Source organism: Cuculus canorus, chromosome 1, assembly GCF_017976375.1.
Source record: "Cuculus canorus isolate bCucCan1 chromosome 1, bCucCan1.pri, whole genome shotgun sequence".
Classification (NCBI taxonomy): Eukaryota; Metazoa; Chordata; class Aves; order Cuculiformes; family Cuculidae; genus Cuculus; species Cuculus canorus.
The window spans coordinates 194,022,167-194,043,369 of record NC_071401.1 but is presented as its reverse complement, the minus strand read 5'-3'; the positions used below and the strand labels follow the sequence as shown (position 1 = coordinate 194,043,369).

The following is a 21,203-nucleotide window of genomic DNA, read 5'->3' as shown; positions in this document are numbered from 1 at the left end:
ACTTGTACACAGAACCTAGTAGCAGTTTTCCAACGACAGTGGAAATTTAAAGGTGGTGTACAGTAGTATCACACAACTGTGATAAATGGGTTACTGCAAATCAGGAGCAGATTATTAAGTAAAGCCACTATGTTTGATCCACCAGGAGATATACCACTTGAAGTGTTTCAGCTCTCAACTCTTCTTGCACTTCACCAAGCACAGCAAAGCAGGTGCTTTCACACTACCCATCAGGATTCCTCTAACATTTGGCAAGCCTGTCAAGCACTACAGATCCATTTCTTTTACAGAAGTAAAAGTCCTTGGTAGTCACAGCCAAGGACTAGATAGCCCACTGCCCCTATTTCCTAGAGATAGTCATTTCCCCCTCCCCAAAAATTGCAGGTTCAATTTTACTGCCTCTGAAGAGGAGACACTCAAGTTCAAAAATTGCTGTTAGCTGAGCCCAGACACTGTGGCTCCTACATGAAGTATAGCCTTTCCTATGCTTGTGCAGAGATAGGAGACAGAAGCACTTCTCAGAAACAGTTTAAAAATAGAATCTGACAACTGCCCAGCATGCCTTTATAAGCTTATGAGCTTGCTCCAGCATATGAATGCTGGGGTAATGGAGCACAGCTTTGGAGATGAATTCAAAGTGTAGCACCACCCTGATAAAATCACAGAATCACAAGGTTGGAAAAGACCCATTGGATCATCGAGTCCAACCATTCCTAACACTCCCTAAACCATGTCCCTAAGCACTTCATCCACCCGTCCCTTAAACACCTCCAGGGAAGGTGACTCGACCACCTCCCTGGGCAGCCTGTTCCAGTGCCTAATGACTCTTACTGTGAAGAATTTTTTTCTGATATCCAACCTGAACCTCCCCTGACAGAGCTTCAGGCCATTCCCTCTTGTCCTGTCCCCTGTCACTAGGGAGAAGAGGCCAGCTCCCTCCTCTCCACAACCTCCTTTCAGATAGTTGTAGAGAGTAATAAGGTCTCAAGCAATAGTTTAATTTTCTGAAGAGTAGTCTTCTAAATGAGGAGAGCTGTGACAATGACATTTTAAGTAATGTGTTCTTATAAAGTTCTCCAATTAGAAAGGCCATAGTTGTTCTGGATGCAATATGAGACAACTTATCCTGTCTCAGCAGATAAGGCTACATCAAGCAATCTATCATCAGCCTGACAGCACTGGGCCACAAACATTGTGGCCCAAAAATGAAGAAGCACAACCACTGTACAGTTTAGCATATATTGGAGGATGAAGCTGGTAGAAGACCTCTTACACTAGAGACTGAATTACTCCCTCAATCTCATGACCAGCTGTAGTCTTACTCGCAGTCTATTCAAGGGATCGCTTTGCCTGCACTAATAAAGCAGCACAGCTTTGCACCTCCAGTTCATTTCTTCCACTTCATTTAAATTGGAGAAAACCATATGACAGCCATCTACTCTGATAAGGGAAGGCAGGAACATGGGGGGCAAGTAAAAGGAGTTTAGCACAAGATTTAGATGCTAATAGTTGTTTTCCAGATAGCTCTTAAGTTATTTTTGCCCCCTTCCTTTGACACACTGCAGATCTGCTACACAAAGCAGTTTTGGACTTCTGCTTTGTTAGCCTGTAGCAGTTGTACTAACACTGGATCATGCAGCTCTGGATGATCTGTACATGTCAACCAACTGAACAGAAAGATACACGCCAATTCCTGTAGAACAGATGCTAAGAATTGAACTCCATCAATATAAAGATTCATTAGCTGCCAATTTACTGAAGCTTGCAGGGAACAAATCCATTATTACAGGCAGTCATATGCAACATCAGAAAGTTACCCGCTCCAAGCACACCACTCTGCTGTCAGACTTCTGAAACTGTTTGAGTCCTAACAGATAACACCAAGTACGACTACAGTATTCTTCAAAAGCTGAACTTCGAAGAGACATGAAACAGTGCTGCACTTGTTCTCATTCAGAAGTTGAAATGTAGCTCAACTGCACGACTGCGCATCATTAACGTGCTAGCATACTTGACCACAGGAGTGTAGGAAATTTATTTGTTGAGCCTGCGACTGGTCCCTGCGCCTTCTAAAAAACTCCCTCCGGACAAGTTGCAGTATGAAGTTTCAGCAGATACAGAACCTCTTCTGTCCAGCACTTAATAACCACACAAGTACAGCAGCTAAGTTTTGTTTCATTTTGAAGTTTACAAGCAACACAAATGCTTTCTCTGTGACAGGACTAGGATTTAGCTGCAATCCTGGGATGCTGGAACCCATAGTTCAGTAGCTTCATGTCTCCAGCACAGCACAACCCTCAGAAAGTGGCAGTACTTTCTCGTATTTTCTTCACCACTGTGAAAATCGCCACTGTGCTTACACTGCTAGCATCTTAACGCTAACTGAGGACAGAGTTTAATACTGGTCTCCAAAGCAACCAGAAGTTCACAATATTACTTCAAACAACAAGGTCATGCTAGAATGAGAAAACAAACCACTGCCCCACTTGACTACCTAAAGGTCATACCACTAAGGTAGACTTGTTGCAAATTCATACTAATCCTGGGATTAGCAGGCCACACAGCAGCTTTAAGCTTGATCCTCTAAGTGAGGAACTCAACTGTTAAGAACTGTAGAACCAGCCAATAACTTATTTTCCTTCTAAAGAAAGAACCTAACTAGCTTTAACTTTTTCAGAAAAGCTCATCATAACAAAAAGCCTGAAGCAGTGTGCAAAGGAAGTTCCTGGCCTGTGCTGTTGCTGTTCAAGCATGAACATAGCCTTCCCACGACCAGGTGGATGACTGATCAGCCAGCAGTCACTAGACCTGCTCTACTACAGGCAAAAAATGCCTATTCATTTGACCAGTGACCACTGTCATCCACTAGTTTCACTTTTTAAAAAATTTAAATTTAAGATTAGCTCAGAACTCATTCAGTAAGAATCATTCTTCCATTAACGCCTTAACTATCAGCCAATTCTGGACGAAGCAAGCCTATTCCAAGTTTCACCCTGTTCCAAAAAAATAAGCTCCCCAAGTCCAAAGTCCTGTGAACACTTACCTAGGCTACAGTTGAGAAGAAACAGCATTTCCCTTATTTTTGCAGGCTATCGTTTCAGTGAATCTGAAATGATCTTTCCACCTGCAACTGCAGGTGAGACTAGCAGTACCTTACACACTCTTAGAAAGTTCTGAACTTTGAGTATCCTTGATTCCTCAAGTAGTGCTTCTGGCTGCACTAGCCAAGTGCCTCTACAAGTTGCCTCTAAAAATTCCCCAAGAACTGCATCTTTCCTAAGAAAAAATGTATCAAATTTCACTGACAGTTGAAACCTGCGTATCTCCATTCTCCTTGCAGCTGCTGCTTCTTACTCCTGTTCAAGCAGGAATGTTCGTAAAGCCACGCAGTGAACATTCATATTAGAAAATCACACACTACAATTAGGCTTCTGCTAGATCCATTCTTCTCTTCTACTTCCCACATGATTACTTGCACCGTCAAAAAAGGCGTGGTACAGAAGCAAGAATGAACAGCTGGGAAGAGGTGCAGGATCATCTTTCAGCATGAGCACCACTTCAACTGTTTCAACTATGGCATTAATGTATACTCAGATCTATTACACTGCTAATATCCTCTCCTTTCTCCCCTACATACCCTTGAACTGGCATGTCAGTCCTTCTCTGGCTAAAAGCAAACAACGTTTAAATAACAGGTCTTAGCAAAAGTACAGACCACACATTCAAGCACAGACAGGCTAGCAAGGCAAGTTGCAACCACAAGTCTAACTGCTGGAGAATGGAAATATACTTATTAAGAGGAAAGAATTGTAGTTCAGGAGAAGTTGTTCCTCTCCCTGGTAGGTTATCATAAACGCAACCTACATGCCTGTTTTTACCCAGTCGGCCCCTTCTACAGCTCCCTTACTTCCCCTCACCTTCCAGATTTAGATATAGCTTGCATCAGACTAGCCTTCAGGCAACTCTCCTCCCCTGAAGTTTCAGCCTCAAAGTTGTGTGTGCTTTTGTTTTTTTCACCCTGCAGCAGAAGTAATTCAGAATGCATCATATATTGGTTTGAGACTGCACTACAACACTGCTGGAGTCACTACTTCTTAGAAAATATAACTAATACTCCTTCCCTGAAAACAGCTAACAGAATATCCTTGAAATACACAAAAATTCATGAGCTCATTAGAACTTGCCTTCATTTCTATAGCTTCATAAAAGCACAAACACCTCAAGTACTGCTGCAGTACGCCAACAGTTACACAAAGAGCTTTTAAACTAGTTCACTTCTGGGGTTTCAAAGCAAGATCCGATATTAATGCAAGCTACCTAAAAGGGTGCTTTAAGAATTAAAGCTCTAGCTGCCATAGTAAAGCTTTTGATTTCCAGCTATTCTACATAAACTATTCTGTAATGTAAGCATTCTAACTGCTTTCTTGCAGTGAGGTAGGCAATTACTTCCTACTTCATAATTATGGAATACATACCTAAACACAAGTACTAATAAAACCAGAAATGTGTTTCTTCCTCATCTGCAGTTCAAATTAATGTTTTTCATTTAACACACCTGCAAGAAAATATTCACAATGTCAGGTCCCAAATAAATCTGTTCCGTATCAAAGGAACCATTGTGCACTGAAAGCCTCTCTGGAAGCTTCCATTACAAAGGAAGCATTTACCATGTGTCATACTATGCCTACACAAGAAGAATCAGTAATCCAGTCACTTAAATGTTTGGTCAACAAACCAACTGCCTCCTCACAACACTGTTTCCAGTAAGCTTTTCTTTTTAATTAAAACAAAACAAACAGCAAAAAAAAAAGCCTCATATCCTCTAGGACTCAAGAATCCTGCTCTTTGTAGTAATCTGCACAGACAAAATCAGATGGTGCAACACTCATCTGACAGTCACCATCTGATACTCAAAAGTAAGGCGGGGGGGATGGATGGAGACACAGACGAGGACACTGTTCTTCAAGGAAGCAGAGCTTATATCCCAAGAGCTAGATTCAAACTAGACTGCAGAGCTTCATACTGTGTCACCTGTAACTACCATCTCCTCTATTTCGTTCCTGGTATGCTTCATATACTACATTTTTCCTTTGTAGGTTAAGAGATGCTTCCAATCCTGTTCTTCTACCCCTGCCCCCACAGCACACAAACGCCCTGCAGACTATATCCGCAACTAATACTGACTACTTACTGTAGCTCCCAAGTCTCCAGTCAGTTCTTATGTAACAAGACTCCACCTCACCATATTACTTATGTAACACATATTAAGTAGCGTCTATTATACAGGTTTTCTCTATTAGTCATGCATCCAGTAACTTTCATTCTGGTAGTTCTCATACAACGCATCCACCAAATAGTCAAGCTTTATCCCCCACCAGTTTACTACAGTGAAAGAAAAAAAAACCAACAAAAAAAAAACCCCTCGCATCTATCCAGGGACAGACCAAGAACAGAAAAAGTTCTACAAAACATTTTTAAACAGAACAAACCACCACCCTTAATGCACCAGCAATTTTAACTGTTAATTTGTTCACTGGGTTAGATGCATAAGCTAAATGTACTACCTACAAGAACAAAACACGGGAACTAGCACTGAATTGCTTTGGAAACACAAGAACTCCACCCAAACAGCACCACGAGTTGCATTCCTTAAAGAAAAAAAAAAAGTGTTAGGACTGGAAAACATACGTTTTTCACTTCCTCTTAATCAAAATACTTAAATAAGAGACAGAAAATGTATTTGCCAAGCTTCCAAGCCTACTCAGACCTGTGTGACGAACTCATTTTCCTATTAATCTCAGAAAGTAAGACAAGGGGAATCTTGACGATATTTGCATAGAGCAGTTCTCATTTTCAGCCAGTCGTTACAGCTGCGGCCCGGCCGGGCCTAACTGGAACATACGCCATGGAAAAGCTGCTCAACTCCTACAACATGATCCAACCACAGACAAATAAAAGAGCATCGATCCGTTTTCCCGTAACGAAAGTCTGTTTAAATAGAATATAGTCATTAACAGCTCGCCGAGGTCTCCTCCCTCGGCGCCCACCCCGCACCCCCGGCAAAGCCACGCTGGAACCGCCACCACCTCCTGATCAAGAAGAACAACTCCGCACAGCGTGTTGTTTCCCTCTGCTGTTTTAATGTCAGTAAAACGCCGCCGATGGGCACCGACAGCCCGGGGGCCGCTGCGGAGAGAGGGCGGCACGGAAAGCCTCCCCCCCCTCCCCGAGCAGCTACACCCTGCGGATGGGTGGAGAGCGAGGAGCCAGAACCTTCGCTCGGCGGCCGCGCTGGGGGAGGGGAGGCGGGAGGCCCGGTGGCGCGGGGGAGGCGCCGGCTCTACCCGGCGGCCGCCGCCGCGTCGGCTTGGGCTGCGGCCAAACCGCGCAGGAATGCGACGCGGTCACGTGACCCCCGGCGGACGTGCGGCTCCCGCCCGTCTCCAGGGAGGCCCTGCGCCATCTTGGACTGACGCAGTTACAAAAGGAAGGCGCGGGTTGCTCCTCTTTCGCTCGTCCTCCCCTTCCCCTCCCCTCCTCGCTCCTCTCCTCACAGCCCCAGCACCGTGCGGGAAAGAGAAAGAAAAAGAAAAAAAAAAGGCCTCGTGTCTTGCGCTTTTTTTCCTTTTTTCACCGTCTCTTCGGGGATCCCCCGCCCGTCACGTCCTTCCCTCGCGCTAGGATCATGGCGCCCGTTTTCTCCCTTTGCACCAGCCTCCCCCGGCGGCTCCCGGCCCTGCCCCGCTGCGGAGGCCCCTGCTGCAGGATGATGTCAGCGTGGGCCAATCGGGGCGAGCCCCGCCAGCCCGGCCGTTGGCTGCCGCGTGGGCCCCGCCCCCGCCCGCCCCCCGCCGCGGCTTCGCTGCGGAGCCGCAACCGAAGGGGGGAGGGAAAGGGAGGAATTAAAAAAAAAAAAAAAAAAACCCCAAAAAAAAAAACCACACAAAAAAACGACAACCAGACCCACCGAGCCGCCAGCCGCCATTTCGCGCAACAACAGGCAGAACCCGAGGGAGCAGCCCCAGCCGAACGCCCTAAGGAGAGAGAGAGAGACAGAGAGAGAAACAAGAGACACACGCACAGAAGCGTTAGGCAGGAAAAAATACCCATAGACTCCGCCGTGATCACAAGACGTTTAATCGCCCCCCTCCTCCCTCAGGCTCAATGCCCCATCGCAGCCGCCGCCTCTGCGTCCAACCAGCCAGCAGATCCCTTCACCTCGGCTCCCTCCTGCCGCAGCAGCAGCTGTTTAGAGCCCCAAACTCTCTCTGCCCGAGGTGCGGGAGGACGCTAGGCTATGGCGCTAACTCGCTTCTCCGGTTCACCCGCTTGTGGCGGCTCCATCGAGGCAGGGTAAGAGCTGCCAGCCCAGCTTTTATCTGGTGCCCTGAGTTTGCGCACTGACGGAGGCTCGCTCAGCCCCTGGTGGGCGTCCAACGAAACCCCAACCGCCGCCTCCCCTCCCTCCATCAGCCGCAGCGCCGGAGGGGCCGAGGCCGGGCAGGGCAGGCGGGAGGGAGAAGAGCCCGGTGCGTGCGGCAGGGGCTGTGCCTGCCCCGAAGGGCTAAGCGAGCCCCTGCCTTTGCTGCTGGTCTGAGTGAGCCGGCCCGTACCCGCTCCGTGCCCTAAAGGGGGAGCAAGGCTTCCTCGCTGCTCCTCCCGCTCCCTGCGGACAGCAAACGCGTTGGGCTGGTGCTGTCCCGCTCGCTTTGAGGAAAACGGCTCTCCCCTCTTATCCGAGAGCCTGAAACACTGCGGCGTTGATGTTCAGCCTCAAAAAACGTTACTGGCAGGCGAGGGTCGGGTAGAACACACGCACACGCATCCCCGCTCCTGCCCTTTTCTCGCCCCCATAGCCTCGCCCTGGGTCCGCTCGGCTTTGCGCGTATTTTGCGACTAAAATTTAACTTCTGGGGTGGAGATTCACAAAGAATCGGTGTGCCACGAGGGGCGGGGGAGCAGCTGTGAGACGGCGCCCGCCCCTCGCCGGTGCCGCGGCCCCCGGGGCGCGAGCACCGAGGCTTGCGAGCCCTGAAAGCGCTACCCTAACCGTGAAAATCGCTCCTCCTTGGTTTTATGCCGCTAACCCCAGAATCTAGGCGCCCCTAACTCCGCCGTGGGTGCCGCTCCCCGGCGCCAGCGCCTCCTCCACCGCCCCGCTCCCCTTCCACCCCTGCTCGCAGCCCCCGCCGCGCCCAGCCCCGAGCCCTTGAGCGCAACGCGCTGCAAAATGGACACTGAAGGCTCAGTGGGCGCGGGCTGCGCTGCCAGCCCGTAAGCAAAATGGCGGCTCCTTGGCTTCGCGTCGGTAACCCGGCCCCTGCCAGGCGGGGCGGGTGAGCCCGTGCGGGGGGAGGGAGGGCAGAGCCGACGCCATTTTCCCAGAGAGAGGCAGTGACATAGAAGGGAGCGTAGGAGGCTGAAAGGAGGGAGACACGGGAGCGGCGGCGGCAGCGGGGTTTGTACGCAGGTCCCGAGGCAGAGGCGCTTCCCAGCTGGTCCCCGCGGGGTTCTGCGCGCTGAACTAGGCTTGGGGGGAGGGGGGGTCTCCTCTTCCCTTTCTTTCCCCGTGTCTTTCTCCCGGAGAGGCTGCGGAGGACTGAGTCCCGCCCGGGGCAGGGACATCCGCAGTGGGGCTGTGGCGCCGCTTTCGTCGGGGTAGAGAAGGGGCTCGGCCGAGGGGTCCTGCTGCCTGGCCTGTGACCATTCCAGGTGAGTCCGTGCCCATTCCCGGCGAGTTCGGGGGGGGTGTTTGGGGAAGGGGGTGGTCAAGAGGGGCTGGAACGCGATGGGAGCGCCTCGTCGCCCTCGGTGCGGGGACAACTCCTTCCCACCCTGAAACGCGCTTAAATTCCATCTCAGTCGCCTCGAATTTGGCTTTCCTTTTGTGGGGTTTGCTTGAAAATGGCAGGCTGTCGCTGTGTCTTGTGAATATGGCGGGTTACTGTAACCGGAGGAGCCGAGGAGAATTTTTTGGCAGTTATGCCAGATTTATGCATTATGCTTGGAAAAAGAGCCAAAAGGGGCTATTGTGTGACAGTGTGCTCTGTCTTAGACTGGTGGTTTTAGGAACGGATTTGGGTGTTATTAGGACTGCGTATTGAGTTTTGTGAAGCTCAGGGAAGCTTATGCTCTTTCTCCGTCCTGTGTATTTTTGCTTTGTGGTACTAAAATGGCTCGTTATAGGCCTAATCTCTCTGCCTTCCACACCCCCGCCTCCTTTCCTCCCTCCCTGCTAATATCTCTGCTTCGTGGTGTAACCTGGGCAAACGGAAAGCAGCCCTCAAGAGTTTCTGTGCCGAATTGAAAGGGGATCGTTCTCTCCACCCCCTTCCTTGAGGGTGTAAGTAGCGATATTGGTGCATCCCTTTCTTGCTTTAGTTTCTGCAGCCGGCGTTTGCGTTCCTCGGCTGGCGTATTTCAGCCTCTTAAAGAATTAAGCGTCGGTGGAGAAGACCATATTACTGCAGACCTAAGGGAGGAGAAACAAGCAGTTCCCTGTGTCGGACTAAACAGGGTAGAGAAACATCATGTAACCTGATTGTAAAGGTCTTGTATTCCCCCGTACTCGGCCATTAGGGACTGTGCCGTGGCGGAAAGCCCTGAGGTCCCTAAAATGGTATATACTACGTGTCGTTGAAAGCAGAACTTCAGTGCTGCAGCTAGATTTAGGAATGTTTTAGTTTGAGGTACTGTAAATAATAACGAAACGGTTTTGTTATTCAGAGCTCAAATCAGAGAAAAGAAAGAGATATCCACGGCTGTACTTATAACGCATGACTAATTGATTATTATCGTTGTACTTTTGAAGTTACTTTTCAAAAAATGTGGAGCAAATTCTTTAATTTCCCTCTTTTGTCCTTTAGAGATTCTAAAAATGGCGGCCTCAGGCTGATGTTGTGGTAATCTAATCAGCTCGGGTCCTCCACACCCCATGCAGTGCGTTTGTCTGCAGCATATTAGAGTCTTATTACGTTTAAATGAAAAGACTGTTCCCTTCAAATAACATACAAAACATCTCTTGACTTTACAGCGATTTAAAAATGCTGTGTTCCAGCTGATTAATTTTATTGGTTATGTGTGTGAAAGGCAAGCGAACGAGACCACTCTCGTTGGGGAGAAGGGGGGTGTAGGGAGGCAACGCACTCGAGCAGCTTCTTTGAGGGATTGCTGTGAGGTAATATATGTGTGGGTTTAATAATTTGGAAGAGCTCCTGCATTTGTGATGGGTACTGTACATCTGTTCATCCTATTAATGACATAAAAGGAGTAATGTTTATTAAAATAAGTAGTGGATTAGGATCACTAAGACAGTCAGCTATATTCTTTGTGGAATCACATTTGTGAACGTCACATTCACCTTCCAGGAAATACCTTTGCTGGACATTGGGGTAGTAATTTCATATATTGGTAGTTTGAGAATACTAAAAGAACTTAATGCTCACGGTAATAATGCATGTGAGGTTATAACCTGTTACTTTAGTAAAACACAGAATTTCTTCTGCCACTGTGTAGTCCTGTTATTACGTTTTTTTTCTTCAGTTTATTTTCTATATTGCTGTATAGATTGTGTATGGGGTAACACGCATACCAGTACCAAGGGAAAGTGCAGTTCCTAACCTGTAATTTTTTTTCCTAAATGAAATGTGAACCTTTTAGTATCACCACTATAAATATGTTTGGGTGGGGGGAAGGGAGGTCACAAGGATTTATTATTTGGTAGTTGGTGTAGTGTACTCTGCAAAAAACTATGGAGGCTGCGAACTATATGTTTTAAGTAATTAAAAAAAAATTTTTTTTTTTTGTATGCTTGTCTTTAATCTTGTCCTTGGTTTAATGAGGTATGAATTCCTGTTCTAGTATAGCTTTGGAACATTCTGGATTTAAACAATTGAAAGTGAGGTATTGAAATGGCAAAATGGTCTTCAGTCTCTGGTGAGTTTTAATTAAGATACCATTTAGAAGCACTTCTGTGTGGTTTAAGGTATACCTGGAGTCGAACAGTAAGATAGTAGGAGTTTAAGACTATTGTTAATGCATGCCTTTCATGTGTTTTGAGGCCAAAGGCAGACTGACTTTAACCACCGAGTGATGCGTTAATAGTCCAGTAATGCATGCTCCCATCATACCTTCCTTATTTATGTATTTGATTATTTTTTTTTTAATAAACCATGTCTTGCTCTCTTTATTAAAAAGTATCCTAAGAAGATTCTAAGTAGCGTGAATGTGGGCCTTTTTGGAAACCTCTTGCCATTTTCTAGGTATAAAGCTCCTGTTCTTGTGAATTTTTTTTTTTAACATTATTACTTAGAGGACTACACAGCTCTACAGTCTAACTTTGTGACCTCAGTTATGTTCTCGAGCAGACATCTGATTCAAGACTAAATAAAATTACAGGAAAATAATATTATACACTTCACAAAAAGCGATTTTTTGGGGCAGAAAATGAAAAACTCCAAAATTGAAATACTCAAATTTTACAGCTTATCTTACAGATTACAGATTTTGTGAATGAAGAACCTCCTGGGAACTTTGAGATCTTCCAGAGTTTTCCTGTATGAGTTTTAGTGAGTCAGTTTGCCTTTGTGACTCAGTTTCTCCGTTTGTAAAAACAGATCTGTGATTTTGTTTTAAGGAGACAATATTACAAAGGAAATTATACCTTTATTCTTTATAACTCCATTGATGTTGATATGTTAAAGTTGTAGTCATAAAAAAATGAAATACTTCCCCAAACTAATAAAAACTTTTTGAAAGAGGAAAGATTTGAAATCTGAATTTCTTCTTTTTCCGAGAGACCTTTCTGATTTACAAACACTGCGTTACAAATGGAATTGTGTGGACTTTAGTTCTAAAACCATTTGTGTATTTTCAAGCTTCTCATATCGGAAAGGAAAAAACTCTGCTTAACTGTCAGTTCGCCTTTTGGGTGAGCATTTTTTGCCATCTCGGAAATATCAGAGGGAAAATAGTACTGGCTTTTTAGACTACATCTAGGGAAAGCTTCTCTTAGCACCAGAATTCAGATTACTTTTAGGAGTTGCATTACCTCATATATTTGGTACAGTTTCAACACACACAACTGTTAATGCTGTGTTGGAAAACAACAAATAGAGAAATTGGTGTCACACTCAAGGCTGTAGCGTTTCTCATCCTGACCTCAGTTTGATATAAGGACAGTCTTAATTTTGATAATACTAATTTTAGTAAGGACTATTTGTGGGACGTAGTTAAGGAGTGGTGTATGTGATTGTAAAATTGTGGCATTGTTCTAAATAGATTAATGTAAGTGAAGGTTTAATGAAAGTATTCTTTTCATTTAACACTAAAAAAATTGGAGGGGTGTGTAGATGGAAAATAAAACACTAAAAATTCAGACTTCTGGAGAGATCTGAAGGAAGTCCGTCTGTGTTATTGGCCTTGTGACTTCCATATAAATGAGCATTTGTGAATCTCTCAAAAGCAAATTTTGTTGGATGGTGTTTTTGGAACAGGTACAGCGTTTAAATGTTTCCAGTGTGCAAACGGTAGTTTTGATTTATTGCTAAGAATGAAACTCTAAACATGTCTGATAAAAAAAAAAAGAATGTTCTACATATGTAGAGTGGATTAAAAAAAAATAATACTTTTTATTCTTCAAAATTCTGGATTCTTTAAAGTATTAATTGCAGTGGGGTTTTGAATGGTGTGCGGTGATTATTTCTGAGTACCTCAGAGTTCACATTTTCTTACTAACCAAAGAATTGTTCCCAGAAAAGTTAACCTAATCTCTTTGAGGATCAAGAATTCTGCTCATGACCTTCATACCACAAAAAAATCTGCTATAGTTGTGTTTGAAGACAAATCTGTCGCTACCTTTAAGGCATAATAAACAAGTTATTTAAGAATAACTTATCAAGGTTTCATATATTTGCTAAGAGATACTGATGTTAATGTGGCGTTAATGAAATAAGCAAGATTTTAAGCGTCGCTGGTTGTTAGAAAATTGTAATAATTATCTGTAAACCCTTGAAGACAGTTGTGCAAAGTGTTTTTTTTAACATCCCTGACTTAAGTGCTTTCTTATCTTTCTTTTTGAGCTAAAAATATTTGGTAAGAACTAGGGTAGATCAGTGTCCACTCAAGTTGTGTTTCAGACATACAGTTGAAGAATAAGTTGAAGTAGCACAGAGACTACATCCTGTGCAAGTAAAAAGTGTTTGTTAGTTTTGTGTATTTTATTTATGGTACTAACTCTAATGTGATAGTGCATTTGCTGCTTAAATAGAGATGTAGTGTTGTTAAAATCGGGTGAGACTTGCAAGGGACTAGTGGTTTTGCAAGTCAGGTGGAATAAAGGAATGGCAAAATAGTGCTGATCCTAGTTTTAGATTTCAGTTTTAAGTTAACAATTTCAATAGGTGTAGATCTTAAAAGGGCATAGTGAAGGCTCAGGTTTAGAGAAGCTTTTATTTTTATTTTATTCTCATTTGTAGTTGCTTTGTGTATTGTTCTGTGCCATCATAATCTAGGTAATCATTCACTTTTATATCTTTATCTCAAAAATAAATTACCATCAAGTTCAAAGACGAGATGATAAGACTCGATTTTAATGGCATTATTGTACTTCATATTACAACTTAAGAAGGAGAACTTATAATCCATTGTCCATTGTTGGTTATTTCATCTGTCACAGAAAGTGATGAAATTAATATCCTATAGTTACAAAGTGAGGTTTTAAAATGTATGCAGCATGGTAGGTTTGGATCTTTTACTCTGAAGAGGTCTGAATATTTAAACTGGTTTGGTGTTCCATTACTCTTAACACTTTTAGCTTGACTAGGTATAAAGATAATTTTTTCCTTAACAGTGGGCAGTGTTCTTAACTTGCCTTGAGTAGACAAAAGGAGCTGACTCCTAATATATGGTTATAATGGGGTTGTGTTTAAAACCTATCACAAGACAGATGATATTCCAAGTCTAGACAGTTAATCCTGTCTTAACTGTTGGTTTAAAGAAACTTTTCCAATAAGGAATGTTTTTAGTAGGTTCTGTTAAACTGAAGGTGAAGACCTGAGAATTACAGCATTGTATTTATAGCTTTTGGGGAAGATATAGAGATTACACCTCTCATTTGGTTTCCAAACCTAACTTCCTAGAACTGTGAAATAAACATGAATACTTAAGTACAGTAATTTTTTAATCCGTTTTGTATATTTTACTGGTTTTAAGGATCAGTTTCCTCCCTTAGATGCTTTACCAAGTAATCCAGCTAATTGTGGGGTTTTTTGCTTTTTTTGCTTAGGCTGTAAATGTTTGATGGGAATGTTGCTCTTCAGTATCATTATGCCGGATTTTTGTGAATGTGGTAATTTTTTATAGAGTTCATTCTCTACTGTTTCTCACTTCACAATCATGTCTTCTGTACTGAAGAAATAAAGGACAGACTCTTTTTTGTGGCAGTGGTATTAAAACTTAAAAGCTGTGTGTTTGTTGTGTTTATTCTAAGATACTTTTTTAGTATATTTGTTACTACAATTAAAAATACATACTGAGATCTCCTTTGAACACACAAAGGTACAAGGTTACAAGTGCATAGAATCTAAATTTCTTAATCTTGTGAATCAGACATCATAGTTCTGCAAGATAATTGTAATTGAAAATAAATATTTTTTGTTTCCTCGAAAGTAGGAAAGATCCTTTGATCTTCGACTTCTGTTTTTTGGCTGTCCTTGAACATGACATCTGTTCCCTCACCCTCTCTTGCCGTCTTCCTCCCAAAGTCTTAGTATAAGAACATTGAAATATTAGCAAGTTATTACTAAGAAATATATTTCAGGTTGAAATTCGGTTAAAATTACATTAAAGAGTTCTTCTAACTGCTAGAAAGAGATGAAGTTTCTGTTTGAAAGAGCACAAGTTTATCTTACTTGTGTTTAGATTCCTGGGCATAACTGTAACAACTGGGTGAATATCTACAAATTGCTTCCACAAGTGTAAGTAGAAGTGCTATTGTGCTTGTCATGCAAGTCAGACACCACTGATAAAGACAGGGGAGCTAGTTTTTGGAATTTACCTGAGTGAAAGCATGTCAAAATAGAAGTTTGTTTGGCTGAAATATCAGGCTTCAAATAAATCAGAAGAATTTACTGCTAGTGTAGTAGGTACCTAATAAGAACAGTAGGCTCCTAAGCCTTGTTAAACAGCATAGGAAAAAAAGAATTAATTATTCTACTTGATCTCATGAAGTCATTAAAACATGTAGATTGTTGAAAGCAATACCTGTTTGTGTTCATAGCCACACCACCCCAAAAGCCTTACTACTTCTTGGGAAGAACATTGGGCCTTAGAATTTATACCTTCCAGTGACTGACTCAACATGAGGTTTAACATTAGCCCTTACAGTTGCAGACATGATTTACAGAGTATTCTTACAGAATGCGGACTGTATATACTTGCAGAAACACTTTATATTTTGAAATGATTGTGAGGGATAATAAGGTAACAGGTGTAAATAATTAAATGGCATTTTTGAGAATAATTGGTAACTCACATGCAGGCGGTTTGTGTAAGTTTAGTCAATGGTTATTTACCACTTTGTGGTAGAAGGAGAAAAATGTATTAAGACAGCTGATACAAAGAATGGCTTAAAGACAAGGTTTTTGTACTGGGAAACTGCTTTACTTGTTTTCTTAACCTTTGAATATCTATTGTAAAGAAATTGTACATCTGAGTGATACCGTATGCCACACTGTTAGGTAGCTCGTGTGTAATTCTCCAAGCAATAAGCAGTATTGCTATCAAAAAGTAATTTTCTTTCCTGCTCTTTTTCATATGCTGTACTTGTCTTGTATTTTACAATTTCTTGACTCTCCAGCTCAAATAATTGCTATTTTTTTAAGGGATAGACCTTTTTGTCTGGTTTAGTAAGTATGGCAGGTGTTCAGTAAACTTGAATACATCAAGGGATTGGCAATTAATTTTCAGTTTGGGGGTTTAGTTTCTCTAAATATAAAACTTAAAATTGGTAAGCCTGGTATTTTTCTGTATACCTCTGCTTACTGCTTCTTTGATAGATTCTGGTCAGTAAACTAGTTCTTACCCTTTCTGTAACTGCTTTTACCTTTATTTCCCTTCTACCATTCGTTCTTTTTCTCTTCCTAGCCCTGTATTTTGTCTAACTTCCACTGAGAGAAGAAAAGGAGGAGTGAAGACAGAGGCGAGGTAAGGGGAAGTCTTCTGTGTTTTAGTGGACTGGCATAAATATTTGAGGGAGAGAGATCACTTTCCATCACTTCTTCAGGAATACGGAAGAGCAGCTCTCTTAGACCAGTTAGTAAAGGGGAGGTGGCCTGTGGCAAATGGAAACTAGCTCTTCTGTATGGCAGAAACTTTGCTAATTGACAGACTGATTCTAGGTTTATTCTTTAAAAGAGCATCTTTCTTTCCACTGACTAGAGTTGATGTAATGCATGTAACAACCTGTATGCTGAAGAACTGACAAGATCACAGAGTGGTAGAAGTTGTAAGGAACCTCTGGAGATCATCCAGTCCAACCCCTCTGCTAAAGCAGGTTCACCTAGACCAGGTTGCTCAGGAACATGCCCAGGCAGGTTTTAAATATCTCCAGAGAAGGAGACTCCACAACCTCCCTGAGCAGTTTGTTCCAGTGCTCTGTTACCCTCACAGTAAAGAAGTTCTTCCTCATGTTGAAGTGGAACTTCGTGTGTTCCAATTTATGATTGTTCCTCCTTGTCCTGTCACAGGGAACCAAAGAGTCTGGCCACATCCTCTTGATGCTTTCATGATGGAAGCTTGATATTTTCGGTGTATGAATCTTGAATACCGTGAAGGAGGCACATCTTTTTCCTTCTTTGTTCTAGATCCCAAGCTTAAGATCAATTCATGAGGTTTGACTGCTATTCCAAACATGGCAGGTCTTTGCTGGATGTAAAATCCTGCATATATTTGATCGGGATGTTTTTTTTAAGTATGGTGCTGAACTCTTTACTTCACCATGCTTGTTACTACTTTATATTGTCACTGGATTAGAAGCAAAGGAAGAGGAGCTGTTTTTCTTAAATAAGTTGGTCTGATGATGGCTCTGTCATTACAAACAATAACTTAAAACAGAATTTGGTAGTTAAGAAGTTGGAAGCCTTGATCTCTGAAGCTTAATGAAAATTGAAAAGAGGATGGAAGGGGGCAGCTCCAGGAACAGTGTCCTGGGAGAAGCGGGAGAGGAAGCATAATGATTTTAGCCATTTTCTGTTCTCTGCTGACAGCTGCTGCATGTAATTCAGACAAGCCATAGAAGATGTGTGGGGTTTGTGTAGTTTTCCTGGTTTGTGAAAGAGGCCATATGAGGAGGAGGGGGTGAGGTGGACCTGACTACTGACCACAGCATAGGAGGTTTCTGAGGGGCTTGTAAGTGAGGCCAGGACCAGTTAATATGGTGGTAAAGAAGATGGGGAGGAAGATATTGGTGCAAGAGGGATATAGAGAACCTTAGGTAAGTTGGGAATGTTTGGGCCAAAACTACAGACAGGTACATAGAAAACCAGGTTTATTTTAGAAGAAATTGGTTTTTGATGTGATTTGCAGGAGTTGGTCGCTAATGGGTCCTAATGCGTGTATTATATTTGAGTGCCTACTGTGTATTAATTTTGCCTACTACCCATTTTTGTTTCAGCACAAATTTGCTGTAGACTGCTAACTTGTTGGCTTACCACAGAGAGCAGCAATTGGTAGCAAAGGTCTAAATTTGGACTGATAGTTGTTTCTAAGCCTGCATGCATCATACTGCAATGGCAGTGGTGTAGCATTTGGAAGTTAGCTATCCCTCCTAATCTCATAGCAAAATCTATACCATGGTGGAGCGTATTGGGGGGAACAGAGGAAGAACTTCCTTGTCAGTAAGATTACTCATTTTTTTGTGTATTCTGCTTCTAGGTATGATAAGTTGTGTTCTCTCTTTAGAAATGGCCAGTAATAAATAAATACTCGGATTACTTTGATACGTGTATTTATGCTACATTTGCATATGCTACGAATATTTTTCCAGATTTCGTGTGTAGATTCATATGTATATGGGTATATGCACGTAGAGTAGCTCACCATTTGGAGGATATCTATGGTATACCATTAAAATGTCAGTTTTTGTCACTGGTTTTACAAATAACTTTTGTATAGAGAAGATGGGTGTTCAGAGCAGTTGTTCAAAGCAGGACATCACTAAAAACATTTATGTTTTGCTAAAATCTTAATGTTTTCTTCTCTTTTTCTTCCTGTAAGTCCCCCCTCTCAATTAAAAGAAATTTTAACAAAGTGAAAAAAAAAAAAAAAGGTGGAGGGGAGATTGTAGGCAGAGAAGCCAAGTAGGAAAGCTCAGTTTGTCATCTCTGTGACGGTTCAGGATAATAGTTTTCACACTGGATTTGCAGACTGTGGCACAGTGTATCGATATATGCATTTTTACTTAGAAACGTCTCTTGTACAGATTGCGCTAGAGCATAGATGTATCAACTTTTCTTAGATCAGTTTTTTGCATTTCTTTGTAGGAAGGATGGTTCCTGTGACCATAGGTTACAATTGTTGGCCTGTAAATCTGAAGGAAGGCATGACAAGAATTGCTTTTGCTAATGATTGCAAAACGTATATACATATCTGATGTAATTGTAGGGGGAAGAGGAAAACATTGAGATTTTGTGTTCAATAAAAGACAATTTATGCACAGAAAAAGCTAGTAAGTGTTTTTCCTCTTACTTCTGTTTTTCTCCTTTTCCAGTGTATGTAGTAGGCTTGATTTGGTGCCTCTCAATTTTAAGGTACTTAACTAAGTTCCTGTGTGCTCTGTTGAATACAGCTCTTCAGATATGTTTTTATCTACTTGTTACAAGGAAAGCATTTTTAAGGGGAAGGAAGGCACCAGCACATCTTGTAGACTGTATTTCCTGATGTGGTAAGAAAAACAAAAGAAATGCTACCTTTTGGTCATCTGTCTCTCTTACCTGAGGTGACTTCTATAAACAGCTAACACCACGATCAGCAAGAGTCAGCAGAGGCCTGAGAGCAGGAGTACGATCTCTGAAATCTTTGCATATTGCATGAAAAACCCTGTTGAGATGGATAACTGTAGTTAGTTTCAGAGTGATCCTGTGTGACTCGGAGCCAACGTGGATCCACAGTAGCATGAATTTTCTAGTGGGAGTAGACGGAAGTTACGTTTTGGGTTGCGCTTAGTGTTCTGTGAGTACAGGTAGATTGCTTTTACATTCAGATTGACTTGAAGTTACAACCGGATTAGTATCATGTGCTGGTTGAACTGATGGCTCTTGCTTGGCTCAACTGTCATGCAGCTAGTATTTTACATCTGAATCATTTTTATCTGTGAATCTGATGACTCTTCTCTACCCTTCCTCTTCACCCGTGGTCCATGCACAGTGGAAAATAGACCGTACAGATAACTTTGTTGCAGCAGTTTCATCTGTTTGCTCCAGTAAGTTTCAAGTTAATTCCCTTGGATTTGTACACATCCCTTAAAAACAAAACTTTCAGAAAGCGCACAGTATACATATGCCTAAATCCTGCTCCAGGAAATGGTTACTAATTTTTTTGCCTGTAGTTAAAGGGTGTGAGACAGTTGGTTTACCAGTACTCTTACTTCAGCAAAGGAGAGCTTATGTGCTTGTGCAAAGGGGAAATAAGCTCTGCCTACACATGGGGTGAATTGCCTTTTTTTCCCTAAGCTGGGAAACAGATTGTAATTTCTTGGATATTTAGGAGTGAGAATTATTCTCAGATGTTTCAGTTACTCAGTTAGTAAAAATATGGATAGATCATCACTTTCACCTTTTACAGGTGTAGTAATATGTATTTAAAGTTATATAATTTTGCTGTTAAGGAAAATTGGCATACGTAGATAGATTACAAGATTTTGATAATTTTTTTTCCCCTCTGATCATGTACGTTTTGTATATAGACCTTGTGAAGATGCAGTGCAGACATAGTATAGGGATGGTAGTTTGGTTAGTGATAATATCACTTTCTGCAGTGATATTAGTTAAAGATTTTGAGGTCGAACTGCATGCATTTGTATAAAATCTCAAGTAGTTTTTATCTTAAACCAGCACTGTTTCCTTTCATGAAATACTGAGACTCTCTATAGGTTAATCTAATCACATTCGTTATACTTCTGCTCTGTATTTAGGGATGCCCTGGTAATTCTTTCTGCAAAGGCATTCTGTTATGAAATATCCAAGTCTTGAAACATACAGACTGTGTAACTACTTTTTTTTCATATTCTCATTGTTGACAGGTGGTGACTGATAGAGGCAATTGCTAGAAAAAAAACTGAAGAACTTCAGGTGTATATTGAAGTCTTAAAAAGAGGAACAGAAAGGCTATTTTTGTAATGCCTAGTGATGTGAGAAACTTGAACCGATTCAGTGATCCACTTATTAAGATCAGTGTAGTGTTCTGTCTGCATGGAGAATTCATAGATTTGAGCTAAGAAATAATTTAATCATAAGCTTAATTCATGATTTCATTGATCTCCCTTCATAAACTAGAAAACAAATGTTGTACCTTGCTTTGAGTTCTGTTCCCAGCTTTTATAGTAGATGTTTTTTCCTTAACTTTGAAATGCTTTTTGTCTCTAATAATCTATCACATGACAAAAGAATCTGGAAATTGGTTTATGGGGAAGGAAAGACAAGGAACAATGACATTTTCATGCTGTCAGAGGTACCAGGAAGAACAGTAAAAATAGATTTCATTTCCCCTCCTCCCCTCGGTTTTTGTATTGTAAGGGCAAATATGGATTAAAAAAACCCACCTTGTTGTAATAAGTATATGATTTTATCTGATATGTTGATGTACCTTTGGGATTTTTTATCATTAAGGCAAAAAGTTGTTACTGGTGCTGCTGCCACCTCTTACCTTTGATTTTTGCGAAAGGTTTTGCATCTTGTGCATCCAGATGAGAGCTTTAGTATTCTTAGACATGCAGCATAGGTTCTAGCTGGCTTCCTAGTCCTGTTGCCGCTTCCCTTCCCCTCCTTAAGAAAGGTTAAATGTCTCACGCAGGTGAGCTGCCAGTGTAGCATATGTAATCATGCAAGTTGTACCTTTCTGATACCGCAAATATTGTTTGGTTTCTTCTAGCTTGAAAAATGTGCTTCAGTATTAATAAAAATGAAGGTAAGTCATAGTTCTCTGATGAG

The 21,203-nt window shown here is 42.1% G+C and overlaps 1 protein-coding gene across 7 annotated transcripts in view; it reads left to right on the top strand.

The window, feature by feature from the left end:
* The first annotated feature begins 8,416 nt into the window (after window positions 1–8,416).
* Window positions 8,417–21,203, top strand: part of KMT2E (lysine methyltransferase 2E (inactive)) — a 64,477-nt gene continuing 51,690 nt past the window's right edge. For 4 of the 7 annotated variants that reach the window (XR_008448182.1, XM_054056394.1, XM_054056395.1 and 1 more), the window contains exon 1: window positions 8,418–8,712. The gene's annotated coding sequence lies outside the window, so the exon portion shown is untranslated. Of the gene's footprint in view, window positions 8,713–16,143; window positions 16,204–21,203 lie in introns of all 7 variants that reach the window. The other 3 variants (XM_054056392.1, XM_054056393.1, XM_054056391.1) reach the window with 2 other exon arrangements.